This window comes from Medicago truncatula, chromosome 8, assembly GCF_003473485.1.
Source record: "Medicago truncatula cultivar Jemalong A17 chromosome 8, MtrunA17r5.0-ANR, whole genome shotgun sequence".
Classification (NCBI taxonomy): Eukaryota; Viridiplantae; Streptophyta; class Magnoliopsida; order Fabales; family Fabaceae; genus Medicago; species Medicago truncatula.
The window spans coordinates 45,615,467-45,629,170 of NC_053049.1; the positions used below are offsets into that span (position 1 = coordinate 45,615,467).

The following is a 13,704-nucleotide window of genomic DNA, read 5'->3' on the forward strand; positions in this document are numbered from 1 at the left end:
CTCAGCTTGCCCATGTAGGGTTGGGAATAGGCCAGGCCGGCCTACAGGGGCCTACGGCCTGACCTGTTTTGGCTTGGACTATTTAGTAGATAGGCCTAGGCTTAGGCTTTTTAGAAAGCCTGTTTAGTTAAGTAGGCCAAGCTTAGGCTTCAAAAAAAGACTGTTAAGCATAATAGGTCGGCCTATTAATACTTATTTATTAAAAAATATTTTTTTTAATATTAAAATAATTGCATATATTAAAAATATAAACATCTTTTTCTCTATCTATTAGTCCCTTAATAGGCTTTTATGTAGGCTTTAATCTAGTTAAAATTTACTTGTAGTGAAATAGGCTTTTAAGTAGGCTTTAAGACATGTTTAACCTATTTAGTAGGCCAAATGAACTATTTGATGGCCTTAATGTGAAGTAGGTCTGTAAGTAGGCTTTCAGGCCAGTCCAGACTTTTAAATAGGTCAGGTCAGGCTTAGAAAAACGGCCTATAATAAGCCATAGGTCAGGTTCAGGCTTGTGATTTATTTCGTAGGCCAGGCTCAAGCCTATCAAAGCCTGACTTATTCCCACCCCTATGCCCATGTATGCGTGACCCCAATTTTCTAACAAGTTGAACTATTTAGTAGGCCAAATGAACTATTTGATGGCCTTAATGTGAAGTAGGTCTCTAAGTAGGCTTTCAGGCCAGTCCAGACTTTTAAATAGGTCAGGCCAGACTTAGAAAAACGGCCTATAATAAGCCATAGGTCAGGTTCAGGCTTGTGATTTATTTCGTAGGCCAGACTCAGGCCTATCAAAGCCTGACCTATTCCCACCCCTATGCCCATGTATGCGTGACCCCAATTTTCTAACAAGTTGAATTTCCAAAACACTCTTTGACATATAAACCTCCTAGCCTAATGATCCTTAAACAATACGACATTGGTCCCTTTAAACTTTTAGGAATACTTCCAGAAGAAAATGCAACGAAGTTATCATATTTAGGTGCCGTTTTTTTTTTTTTTTTTTTGACTTCCTGTGTGTATTGGATCATGATTCTAAGGGATTTTAAAAGACTTTTTTATCATGAAAAAGTCTTGTGGTATTCAATCAAGACTCTTTCCAATTTAAAAAAAGTTTTGTGTTATTCAATCAAGATTCTTTGTCATTTAAAAAAAGTCTTGTGGTATTCAATCAAGACTCTTAATCACTTAAAAAAAGTCTAATGGTATTCAAAATCATTCAAATTTCGAATGATTGTTTAATAAATCAGATTTTGTGGGATTTTCTAGTAAAATTTTAGCATGAAAAAATCTTTCATGAAAACATGAGATTTCTTAGGATTGTTTTTTTCTTTTAAGATTTTACTATCTCTCCCTCTCTCTCCTCCCTTCTCTCTTACTCTCTCTTTTCCTCTCCTCTCTCTCTCTCCCCCCTTCCTTCTCTCTCTCTCTCTAGCTCTCCCGTAAAAAACCTCTCTCCCCCTCTCTTTCTCTCTCTGATTCCTTCACTCTCTCTCTCCAGCTCTCCCGTAAAAAATAAAATAAAATAAAATAAAGAGTCTTTATTGAGATTTTGTAGCTCTAGCTCTCCCGTAAAAAATAAAATAAAATAAATAAAAGAGTTTTTATTGAGATTTTGTGAAAGAGAGTGTGTTATGATATTTTTTTCAATTATTTCTTAAAATTCATAAAATCTGTTAAAATCTCTTGAAATCCATAAAATCATTTCAAATCCTTTAAAATCTTATGAATTAAATCCATTAAAATTCTTAATAGTCTTTTAAAATCATCAAAATCTTACAAAGTCTTTTAAAATCCTCAAGACTTTTTTAAACAAAAATTATCCTTTAAAATCCTAATCCAATACATACTTTAAAAAATATGAATATGCAGGATTGATTTCATTTACAGGTGACTTCATGAGTGAGAGCTCAATTGAGGAACACAAAATATAATTGGATTTAATCTATGGTCCAAATTTATTAAAATTAAAAATAGAACATCTATACTTTCCCACATACAACCATGCCTCTATCTCTTCTCCATTTGGGTACTCTCCAACTAAACAAAAATCTGCACAAGATGGTTGTTGGAAATTTAAAAAACTGACAAAAAAGTGTTTGAAGGTTCAAACTTCATTATTTCATTTTATACAATAAAAAAATTCCAGCATATAGGCTTCAGGATTGCAAGCAACATTCCAGCATTGACAATTAGTTTCCACAATTGCTCAACAAGATTAAGATGATCCTTCTTCAATTTGGCTTTTATGCTTGAGATTATGTATATAAATTCTCTTGCAGCAGCAGCAACTTCTAATTTAATTCCCAGTCATCAACACCACAACAATAAAAATAACAATTAGAGCGTAAAGACGATATAGTTTGAAACTCCTCGTTCAAATACATAACTGGTCCTCTCAAGTTGATTGTTTGCAAATAAAAAACATAATGAACTGTTCTGTCAAGAAAGTTATTGTTTCTTTCATAGACCTTTGTTGGATGATTCATCCATTCTACCTCCCCTCTTTCTTCTCATCAGATTACATAATAGAATCGAGTTTCTGCATGCAATAAGGGGAAGTGTTATCATATTAAGGTACATGTAGGTAATTTTTATTGAGTAAATCACCAATCCCTGTCTCTATTAGTTGTTTTGTATTTTGAGTGTTAATGACTCAATGTCTTTTGAATATTATTTAGTGGTTAATGGCATAATATCTTTCGAATCTTATTTGGTACGTTAATGACTTAAAATACAAAACAACTAATAGAGTCAAGGATCAATATGAAAAATGTTTGACAAAGACAGTAACCATTTTGAGTTATTAATAAAGTCAGGGAACAATATGAGAATTTGGTACAAAGATAGGGACTAAATTGATGATTTACTCAATTTTTATTTATTCAATGATGCATATTAAATGTAGTTTAGATGTGTGACCACTGATTAAGGTCAGTATTAGAATAACTGCATTACAATCACATAGCACAGAGCTTATCAGAATTGAATAGATTGCTCATCAGAATTAGCTTCTCTCATTGTGATATCCTTTTGGACAGTTGAAGACTGCTTTCTGTTCACGGTCAGGAGACTATTACTTTATTTCAACGATAACCAATCAAGGAACTCTTGTAACTGATTGGATTATGTTCAACTACATAACACTAAAATCTCCCTTTTTCTCTAAAATCAGTATTAGAATTGTGGGGTCCAGCCATTGCTACATGTCCAACATACATTTGACAAGATGGAAGGTTGCATGTGATGACAAGTAGCAAGATGCATGGTGTACACATGGTGTAGTGTATGAGTAACACATGTTGTAATGCATGAGAGACACTTGGTGTGGTGCATGCATTGCAAAGGACACTTGGTGTTTGCATGAAAGGCAAATGACAAATGTCTTCATGCATGTAAGGCAACTTTGGCTTGCTTCTCCTATAAATAGGACCATGAGCAAGCATTCACAACACACCACAAGAGAAGAACAACAAAGAGCAAGAGAAAGAGAGCCTTGCTCAAGAGAAAAGTCATCCTCATAGAGAGTTTTCTTGTGAGAGAAATAGTGAGCCAATTTGTGAGAGTGTTCCTTACAAATTGAGAGATATATTGTAGTGAGATCCACCTAAGGGTGAAGTTGTTGTATTCCCATTATCATTATAGTGGAAGTTTTAAGAGGCCCAAGGGTCCCGTGGTTTTTTCCCTTTCTCATATTGAGAAGGTTTTCCACGCTAAAATTCTCTTTGTGTCATTACGTTTATATTTCACGTTTCCGCTAGTGCCTATTTTGAGTTCACGGAGGAGGGAAATTATGCAGGCATTTCCCAACAAGAATACTCTCCATCCTTTTTCTAGAACAAACTTACAGCAGATGTCATCTACTTTTCTTGACATTGGTCACATGTTTTCGTACTCTAGAATGGTTTCTTTATTGGCAAAGTTGTGAAGCCACACCTCGTAATCACATGTTTTGCAGTAACCACAATATTCACAACTAGTACTATTTTGTGCTTGTTGCTTGGGATGATTTCAGAATTATTTATAATATAGCTTATGTGGTTTGTTGGTGGAAAGATTCACTAGCTGTTTCTTACCAAGAAGTTAGAGAAAAATAGACAAAAAATACATAGGAAAAAAGTGCTAAATGTGAACCTGTGCATCTCTCAGGGGGGATTTCTACTTGCTATGTTTATTGTGGTGAAGTGTGGGAAACAACAATTAACGATTTAACAGTAGATTGACAATATCTATTACATATTAGAGAACTAAGTTGTTGAAGGCTATATACCTACTGCAGTAGGATGGAAAGTTATTGAAGGAAACCAGTAGTAATAGTATGGCCTTCATTGATATAGAAAAGGAAGGGTTATACAAGAAACCCTGTGAATATGTGCTAATGTACAAAATTCTGTCATTATGTATGTCTACAGAATTTTTTTCATCCACTTTCTTGCTTAGGATATTTCTCTTAATAATAGTTATTTGGTTTTGATAAATTAGTCAGTAACATTCTCTGTTCATTTGCAAAAGGAAGCAGAGTTAGAAATTGAGGCTTATCCGTTGCTGAGTGGACTGACATATAAGAGCAGTATCTCTAAATTTGGAACGTGTTTGTTGATTGAAAAACAGACTTGTTCCCTGACTAGGAGAGTTCAGAAGGTGATGTTCATTTTATAGTTATATTCTTTCTTCACAGTTGGAAACGACAATTGATAGGTGTCATATTAGCTGAGTTAATATTGTGGGTGTGTTAGATTAGAGACGAAATAGAATAGCTTACGGATGATGATGGTGATATGGCTGAAATGTACCTTATCGAGAAGAGCTATGGTTGGATATATAGATCAGTTGATGGTGCATCCTTCTCTTCTCCAGTCTCTCTCGTTTCATCCCCACCTGATTCTCGGAAGCTTTAGAAGAGGTTGAGCATTGCTAGGAATCAACACGAGATCATGAGGAGATCTGAAAGTAAAACAGAAAATATAGAAGAACTTGAGGTGTTGTTAGAATCATACTTTGTTGTCATTGGTCATTGTCAGCACTCTAAACAAGCCAACATCGGTAAACACACAATGTTATCTATATGAACCCTTTTCTTTCAAACTTCACTGCAGTTTATCTATCACAGTTTCCCTTTTCTTGTTTCAGTTAAAAGAATAAATCGATAACATAGAAGATTCCATCATAATTCAGCTGGCATCTTCTCCTATTGCATGTTTGCTTATAAGTTATAACTGATCAAATGCGAATGCACAAGTCATCAGGCATGTTCACATAAGAGATTATGCATATTATTAAGATTGGGTATGGCATGCTACTCCTTAATCTCCTACACAATGTTTTTCAAATTAGTAGAACATATTATAAAAGGTCTAGTATAAAATAAAGGGTATATGGTCAAAAGGTTTAATACATATCAAGCAAAAATTTAACATTTAGTTTCATGTGAGCATGAGCATCACTAATGGAAGCAAGATATGCAATTAACGAAGTAATAGCCTTTTCTTAGAAAGGACATAAACTTCTTACCAATTCAAAAGCAGGGATAATGTGTTTCTGAAGGCTTGAACTCAGGAAATGGGAGATTCTGGTCATGCTGGCGACTATGTCTTGAGAATGATGGATTTGGTCATTGGAGAAACCGTGGTTATTGAAAGACATAACAGAGTCGGGATTGTCGGGTGTGTTGAAACCAAGTCATTTGGATGCTTTAAGAGCTTCTTGTGGTGATAAACCACAAGTGTTAGTGAGGTAAGAATCTGAAAGATTTTTTGTCTTATAAATTGAATATGTGTGGTATCTAAAGTGATGTTTTAGAGAAAAATAAATGTTCAGTTCATGGTTGAAATCATGTGATGTTAGTTCTAGTTTATCTTTCTTTTCTATCACTAACAAAAAAAAAATTATTGCTTTTGGCACTGTGTTAACAAGATATATATATATATATATATATATATATATGAATTCCACTGCAGGCAGAAAGCCGCAATTGCTCTATTGTTGTTATCTTTTCTCATCATTTGCTCTCTCTCTCACACACACAATCAATCAAAAGCATTATTATATGAGCATTAATATTTTTTACGAAGCAATTTAACATAAAAAAGGCAAGAATACAACTATGCACTGTTTTCAAAAAATCAAAAAATTATAAAGTCCACCTTTGATAGAAATCACGGTCGTGTGCTGCTGAAAATCAAAGGAGCATATGAAGTTGTGCCTTTCATTGTTGTCTCTTTCGTAAAATTGAGCATTACCCTTATTATATATACAATCTTTCTCGTTAAGTGCGGCAACCAATTCAAAAACTCAATTGTGGGTAAAATCATATAGCAAAGGACAATCGCATAGTTCAAACAAAATTCACCAACTTTATTACTTTATTCTTAAATATATGTTGAAAATTTATATCAGGTGGAAACATGCTTAGAGAATAGAAAACAATAATGCGTCAATGAGGTAAAGAACAAATCCATCTCAAAGATATATAATAAAATTATATAAGGATGTAAGATAGAAGATATGCAATTTCATCATTCAATATGAAATCATATCAATTGTGGAAAGAATTTACCTGCACAAACTAATCCTTCAATCAACCATGAGGGTTCATATTGATAATGATAGATTTGATTTGCCTTTGACTTCAGCTCTTGTTGTGAGAGGCTTTAAACACAATTATTGTTGCTAAACCTGTTCATTGAATTCAATGCAATGAATGAAAGAGAAATATTAGACTTGCCCAAGAACAAGGATATACAAATTCACCTAATATTAAACTCCAAACCACAATCTTATTCCCTTTCCAAGTCTTAGCGTCAAGGGACAACATATTTGAATGAATAATTCCTTTCTTAGTTTTCAGATGAAAACAAGAGTAAAATGATATTTAGAAATAGAATGCAAAAACATCTACTATGCAATAGAGTAGAATCATAACACATTTTTAAAAGCAAAAATAGAATGAAATCTTTGTTATAGATGAAAATATGGTCAGGGCCCTTTTTCCATATCAACATTAAATCATATGAAATAAGAGCCTCCAAATGACCATCCTAACCCTTATGAAATTCCCATCAAATGCAAGCATTACATGATAAGCTGCCCTTGATGGTTTCTAGAACAAACTTTACAGCAGATGTCATCTACTTTTCTTGTCATTGGTGACATGTTTTCGCACTCTAGAATGGTTTCTTTATGGGCAGAATAGTGAAGCCACACCTCATATTCACATGTTTTGCTGGAACCACAAGATTCGCAACTAGTACTATTCCGTGCTTGTTGCTAGGGATAATTTCAGTTTTATGTATAATATAGCTTATTTGGTTTGTTGATGGAAAAATTCACTAGTTTCTTACCAAGAAGTTAGAGAAAAATAGAGACAAAAAATACATAGAAAAAGTGTACTAAATGTGAACCTGTGCATCTCTCAGGGGGGATTTCTACTTGCTATGTTTATTATGGTGAAGTGTTGGAAACAACAATTAACGATTTAACAGTAGATTGACAATATTTATTACATATTAGAGAACCAAGTTGATTTAATCCCAAGAACATCAACCATGGAGGCTATATAGATACTGCAATACGATGGAAAGTTATTGAAGGCAACAATAGTAATACCTTCGTGAATATAGAAAAAGAAGGGTTATACAAGAAACCCTGTGAAAATGTGCTAATGTACAAAATTCTGTCATTATGTATGTCTACAGAATTTTTTCATCCACTTTCTTGCTTAGGATATTTCTCTTAATAATAGTTATTTGGTTTTGATAAATTAGTCACTAACATTCTCTGTTCATCTGCAAAAGGAAGCAGTGCCATATTAGCCAAGTTAATATTTTGGATGAGTCAGGTTAGAGATGAAATAGAGCAGCTTATGGATGACGATGGTGATATAGCTGAAATGTACCATATCGAGAAGAAATTATGGACGAAATTGGCATTTTATGGAGATCAGTCTGTGGTTGGATATGGATCAGTTAATAGTGCATCCATCACTTCTCCAGTCTCTCCAGTTTCACCACCACCAGATTTTTGGAGGATTTAGAAGAGCATACGAGAGCATGAGGAGTTCTGAGAGTAATACAAAAAATATAGAAGAACCTGAGATATTATTAGAATCATACTTTGTTGTCATTGTCGGCACTCTAAACAAGCTAACATCGGTAAACACACAATGTTATCTTCATGAACCCTTTTCTTTCCAACTTCACCGCAGTTTATCTATCACAGTTTCCCTTTTCTTGTTTCAGTTAAAAGAATAAATCAATAACATGGAAGATTCCATCATTCAGCTGGCGTCTTCTGTTTTCCTTCTTTTTCATATTAGTCACCAAAAGGTTCTCCTATTGCACATTTGCTTATAAGTTATAACTGATCAAACGAGAACGCACAAGTCATCAGACATGGTCACATAAGAGATTATGCATATTATTAAGATTGGGTATGGCATGCTACTCTCCCATTTCTAATATTTTTAAAGGGGCGTTTGTTTTTGGGAAACACAAATTATTCCCAGGAATAACATATCCGGGACTGAAAATATGAAAATTTGATTCTTGGATATTTGTTAAAAAAAGTGTTTGGCAAATAACTTGACATTCCTGGATAAATTGGAAGTTACAATTTTTTTTTTAAAATCTATGCATAATATCATGGGAATGCACATTCCCATATCTTTACATGAGAATAAATTCATGGGAATAATGGAAGTTATGGGAGGTTACTCCATTCCCAGGAACCTTTATACCCAGGAATATTTTTTTCTCAACCTCATAACAAACATGGGTATAATCATTCCCTAGCCATGTATTCCCGGGAATGTCATTCTTAACCTTGAAACAAATACCCCTTAGATTCTACTTTGGTTTAGTAGAATTACCAACATATGAGATAAGAGTACATTTGATATGTTTACGATATATGTTAAAAATAGAGTTCAAGGAAGAAGGAATTCAATACCCCTATAAGGGCCAGGATTTTCCATGAGTAGACAAGACAAATTTTGTCGATTCCACCACGGCCATGGCTACATGACCGAGTAGTGCAGTCAGCTGAAGGACGCAATCAAAGAGTTGCTACAGAGGGGAAAACCGAGTAGATTCGAGTCCGGGAGCAACGGAAGTTATCGGGATAGGAAGTCACAACAGAAGTCCCCCAAAGAACATGGTTGTGGCGGAAAATGTTGAAGTCCTAAGGAGGATAAAGGAAAGGCTTAATAGCAGTTTTCGCCCCCGAATTTTCACGAAGTTGCGATTTTGACCCCCTAAGAAACAAAACTACAAAACCGCCCCCTAAGTTTTGCAACTGTAGCAGTTTTGGCCGCCCAAGGCCAATTTAAAATAAAAAAAACAAAATAAAATAACATATGGCACCTCACTTAGCGTGTCACGTCAGCGTAGACCGAGTCAAAATTGGTCTTGGGGGCCAAAACAGCTACAGTTGCAAAACTTAGGGGGCGGTTTTGTAGTTTTTTTTCTTAAGGGCTAAAATCGCAACTTTGGAAAAGTTAGAGGGCTAAAACTGCTATTAAACCTAAAGGAAAGGATCACCGAATCATCTCCCAAACTTTTCCCAGTTGCACTTTCAATTTCCGGAGGAATATTCTCCGTGTTCGGGTGAAGCGTTGTTATAATTAAACATTGTTCTAATTAAACAATCTATGTCTTAAAAAAAAATGTATATGGAATAAAACAAGGATAGTGTTAACCACGTCAGAAATCAAATGCAGTAAAACAATTATTCTCTTGTTTCAATTCCTTATAAAGTTCAAACAATTAGCGATATAAAAGCCAAAAAAAGGTTCCAACTTACTGAGCAAATGAAACAAAACAACACAATTAAACTAGATCAATATTCATAATCCATAATATGGCTGGTTTATAGAGTTCCATCAAAATATGTTTTGAGAACTTATCCAAGCACCATATGCTAGCATCATCCTCCCTGATATAGCTTTAATAGCCAGGATGGTTTATCTTCAAAACGTTTCGCATACTTTTGCAAGAGCAACTAATCAGACAAATAAAATGGTGTAGCTAAGCTTGAGTCCTTCTTAATTAAATCATGGGAAAGAAGATATTCGACAACAGAGTCCCTTAGAGTTAACTTATTCTCAATACTAAATTCGAAAAAGTGGGTGCTGCCAGAAGCAATAAAGGAACCCAACCAAGTAGCTCCATCCAAAAAAGCAATAAAGGAACCCAACCAAGTAGCTCCGTCTTAAATGCATGCAAAATTTTCATCTTTAGGATAACCTAAACTCTTCAAGGCAACATGGCATCCCATTGAGATTTGGTGACAGCCCTTTTGACCACTAGTACCACACAAAAAGTTATACTGCATTTGGAAGGATATCAAGCTCTAACTCCTTAATCTCCTCCGCAACGTTTTTCAAATTAGTAGGACATATTATAGAAGGTCTAGTATAACTATAAAGTAAACGGTAAATACTTAAAAGGTTTAGTACATATCAAGCAATCAATCAATCATTATTTTGTGAGCATCATAATAATACTATTAGGATAAGCTGAATTTGAGATAAATATCTATTTCTCTTAAATGATTGAACTATTTATTTGAGAGCAACTGGAAACAGGTTTTTTTTTTTTTTTGAGGGAAGCAACCGAGAACAGGTTACTTTCTTTAAAATTTACGTTTAGATAAATACATTCAATAAATCTAAATTAAAACATATTAAATGTTAATATCTGTGAAGCTCCCGGAGTGATTATTGCTATAGGGGGTTCTATGTGTGAGCAATCAATTAATCAATCATTCTTATGTGGCCATTATTTTTTTCCTTTCTCGTTAATAGAGGCAACCAATTCAAAAACACAGTCGATTGTGGTTAAAAGCATACAGCAGAGGGCAGTCACATAGTTCAAACAAAATTCACCAACTTTATAATTATTCCTTGTAGTATTTTAAAAATAGGTAAAGCATAAATTATTATATTTTCTCTAAAAAAAATAACAATTTTTTTCAATCATTAAATCATATTAAAATAAGAAGAGTTTAAAAATAATGAAATTCATCATAACCTTTAGTATGGTATTTAGCGATGTAAGGGATTAAAAAAAATTAAAGATTACATTTAATTCTTAATCAACGACTACTGATGTTCGTACAAAATAAACTTTTAACTTGCTTAAGTCCCTCTAATCCCTAACTCGTGTATCCAAAATAAAAATAATGAGTCAGGTAGCTTGTACTTGCCCCTAACAATCAACTTATATAATTTCTTAATTCGGGCAATACAAACAATGCCAATGAGAATGTTAATGACAGGAGTTAATATGAGCAATTAACAGTTGATAGTACAGTTAGTTATACTAGTATTGACCAATAGGGAGGCAAATTATAATGATAATATCTTCCCTTTATTTACTCTATCCATTTTTTTTTTTGTTTCTTTCACATGCAAAACGATGGTCTGTGTCTGAACATGAAAAAATAACAACAAAAATCCAAATATTCCAGAAGGAAAAAGTTATTGATAATAAAAAAAAAAAAAGTTAATAGATTTTTACTTCCTACCATTTGGATGACTTTTATATTTGATGTGGCACGCTGAGTGTGTATATGATTTTATTTTTGATTTTTTTTAATACCCATTTATATTAAAATATTTACATGTCATAAAAAAATTAAAATGAAATTAAAAAAACAAATTGTTAAAAGGAGAAGAGAAGTGAAGAAGCGATTTCCTTCTTCTCAATCCGTATTTCCCTTCCCCACTTTTCTTTCTTCATCTTCACAACCACCATATCATCCACCGTCCGTCGCCCCTCCCACCTCCGGCTGACCACCACCGCAAGTCAAGCCACTTCCTCGTCCGAGACTCTCCGGTGCCAGTCACACATCCACTTTCCTCCCCCAACTCTCGCCTACCCAACCACACATCCACCATCTTTCAGATCTGGAAAAAATAACCCACACACCAACAAAAACACTTGTGGTTTTGGAATGAGTAGGGTGAAGAGAGGTGAACCATAGTTTAAAAGGTTGTGAGATTAACATGATGTGATTAGTGTTGTGTGATTGAAGGTTGTGAACTATGATTTTTGTTTGAACCTGTTTGACATGAATTTGTGCTTGAATCCGTTTTACTCCACAAAATTATAGGAGAAAATAATTTTGAAGAAGATGAAGAATGGAGAAAATGATTTTGAAAGTGAATGAGGAATTTTTAATAATTTTTGTTATTTAAAATTAGTTTTTGGTTAAGAAGAAGATGGATGTTTGTGTTGGAGAAGAAGATGAATGTTTAAAGGTTCATGAAGTTGATGAAGGATGAGAGAGATGATGGAAATTGATGAGAATTTGAAAGAAAGAACAGTGAGGGTATAAGAGAGAAGAGGATGGATCGATTGGAAAGGAGAGAAAGATCTCATATGACAGAGGGTAAAAACCTATTAACCCTGACAAAAAACTGTATCACAAGACAATTTACAAAATAAAGTACAACAAGATTAATCACCCCCTAAAAAAGAGATGGTAAGAAATTTGATTTTGAAAAATTCAGCTCCACACAGAAATCAGGACTCTAGCTAGCTCCTATTGCATCTTCAAACAATGTTGGTCTTTGTCTTACAAGGGAAATCTACGCTTGTCTCTTGTAAATTTTAGCCAAAAAGGACTTCAATACTTCTTGAACTGCTTTGTTGGGATGAGCTTCAATGGAGGTTACAAGCTTCTCGTAATTCGCACTCTCATACTCCGCAAATACACGTTGCACAAACTGCATATGATGCCTCCGTTGCAAATTCGACCTGATTACTTTTTTTTTTTTGCTTCATATGATGGCACTTGGTCTCCTTCATCAACGGATTGGCATGATGTCCATTTGGGTTTTTAATCAAAGAAATTACACTTGTAATTGACCAAATAAAACACATGGTAGATGATGATGATGAAGAAATAAAAAGCATCTTCATCTTCAACGTGTTGCATATGAAAATGTTCCCTGTAGGTGGAGAAATTACAGATCTATATTTAATAGAGATTAAAAGAAATAAAAATAATAAACTCAACAAACAAACAAATAAATGAAAAAGTATGGAATCATAAGTGAAAATGTATATACTGCAGCATCCATTTGTCTAACTTGAATCTTTGCAAAAAGTGATTAAGGAGCAGCTGTTGTGGCCGGCGATGCTGGGGATTTAGAAAATGTTTGTGCAAATACTTGCAGCAGCTATGACAAGCGTATTGTGGATTTGTAAAATGGGTTAGAAGATGTTTGTATATATAGCAAATTGAGGCGGTGCTGGATTTAGAAAAATAGAGTCAAATGGCCATTTTTTAAATTAATTTAATATTTTTTTAAAGAAGGAATCAATTTAAATATGTTAATAATATGTTTAAATCTAAAAAATAAATGAAAATAACAGATGAATGTTTTAATGTGGGTCAACATTGGTGGTTAGTGATCATTTAATAATATATTAAAATTGATAACTTTGCTAATGGATTGGATTCAATTAATTAATCCATCCATTTAAAAATATGGATGTATTCAATGCATCCATTTATATTTTTTAATCCTATATACGAATCAATTAAAATCAAAATACAAATACATTGAATATGATATAAATATTTTATTTGTAAATTAACTTTTTGATGATATTGATTAATTCTATAAATAAAAAACTGAAGAAAAAAAATTGCATGCTTAAATTAATTTAAATATGTTTTTTTTAGAGGAATTAATTTAAA

At 33.6% G+C, this 13,704-nt stretch overlaps 1 long non-coding RNA gene across 1 annotated transcript; it reads right to left on the minus strand.

Annotated features, from left to right (window-relative positions):
* Positions 1 to 12,330: 12,330 nt before the first annotated feature.
* LOC112417084 (uncharacterized) lies at positions 12,331 to 13,210 on the minus strand. Its single transcript, XR_003007563.2, has 2 exons — positions 13,070 to 13,210; positions 12,331 to 12,949 (listed from the first exon to the last, which is right to left on the minus strand). It is a non-coding gene; the product is annotated as an uncharacterized lncRNA (long non-coding RNA).
* Between the last annotated feature and the right edge of the window lie 494 nt (positions 13,211 to 13,704).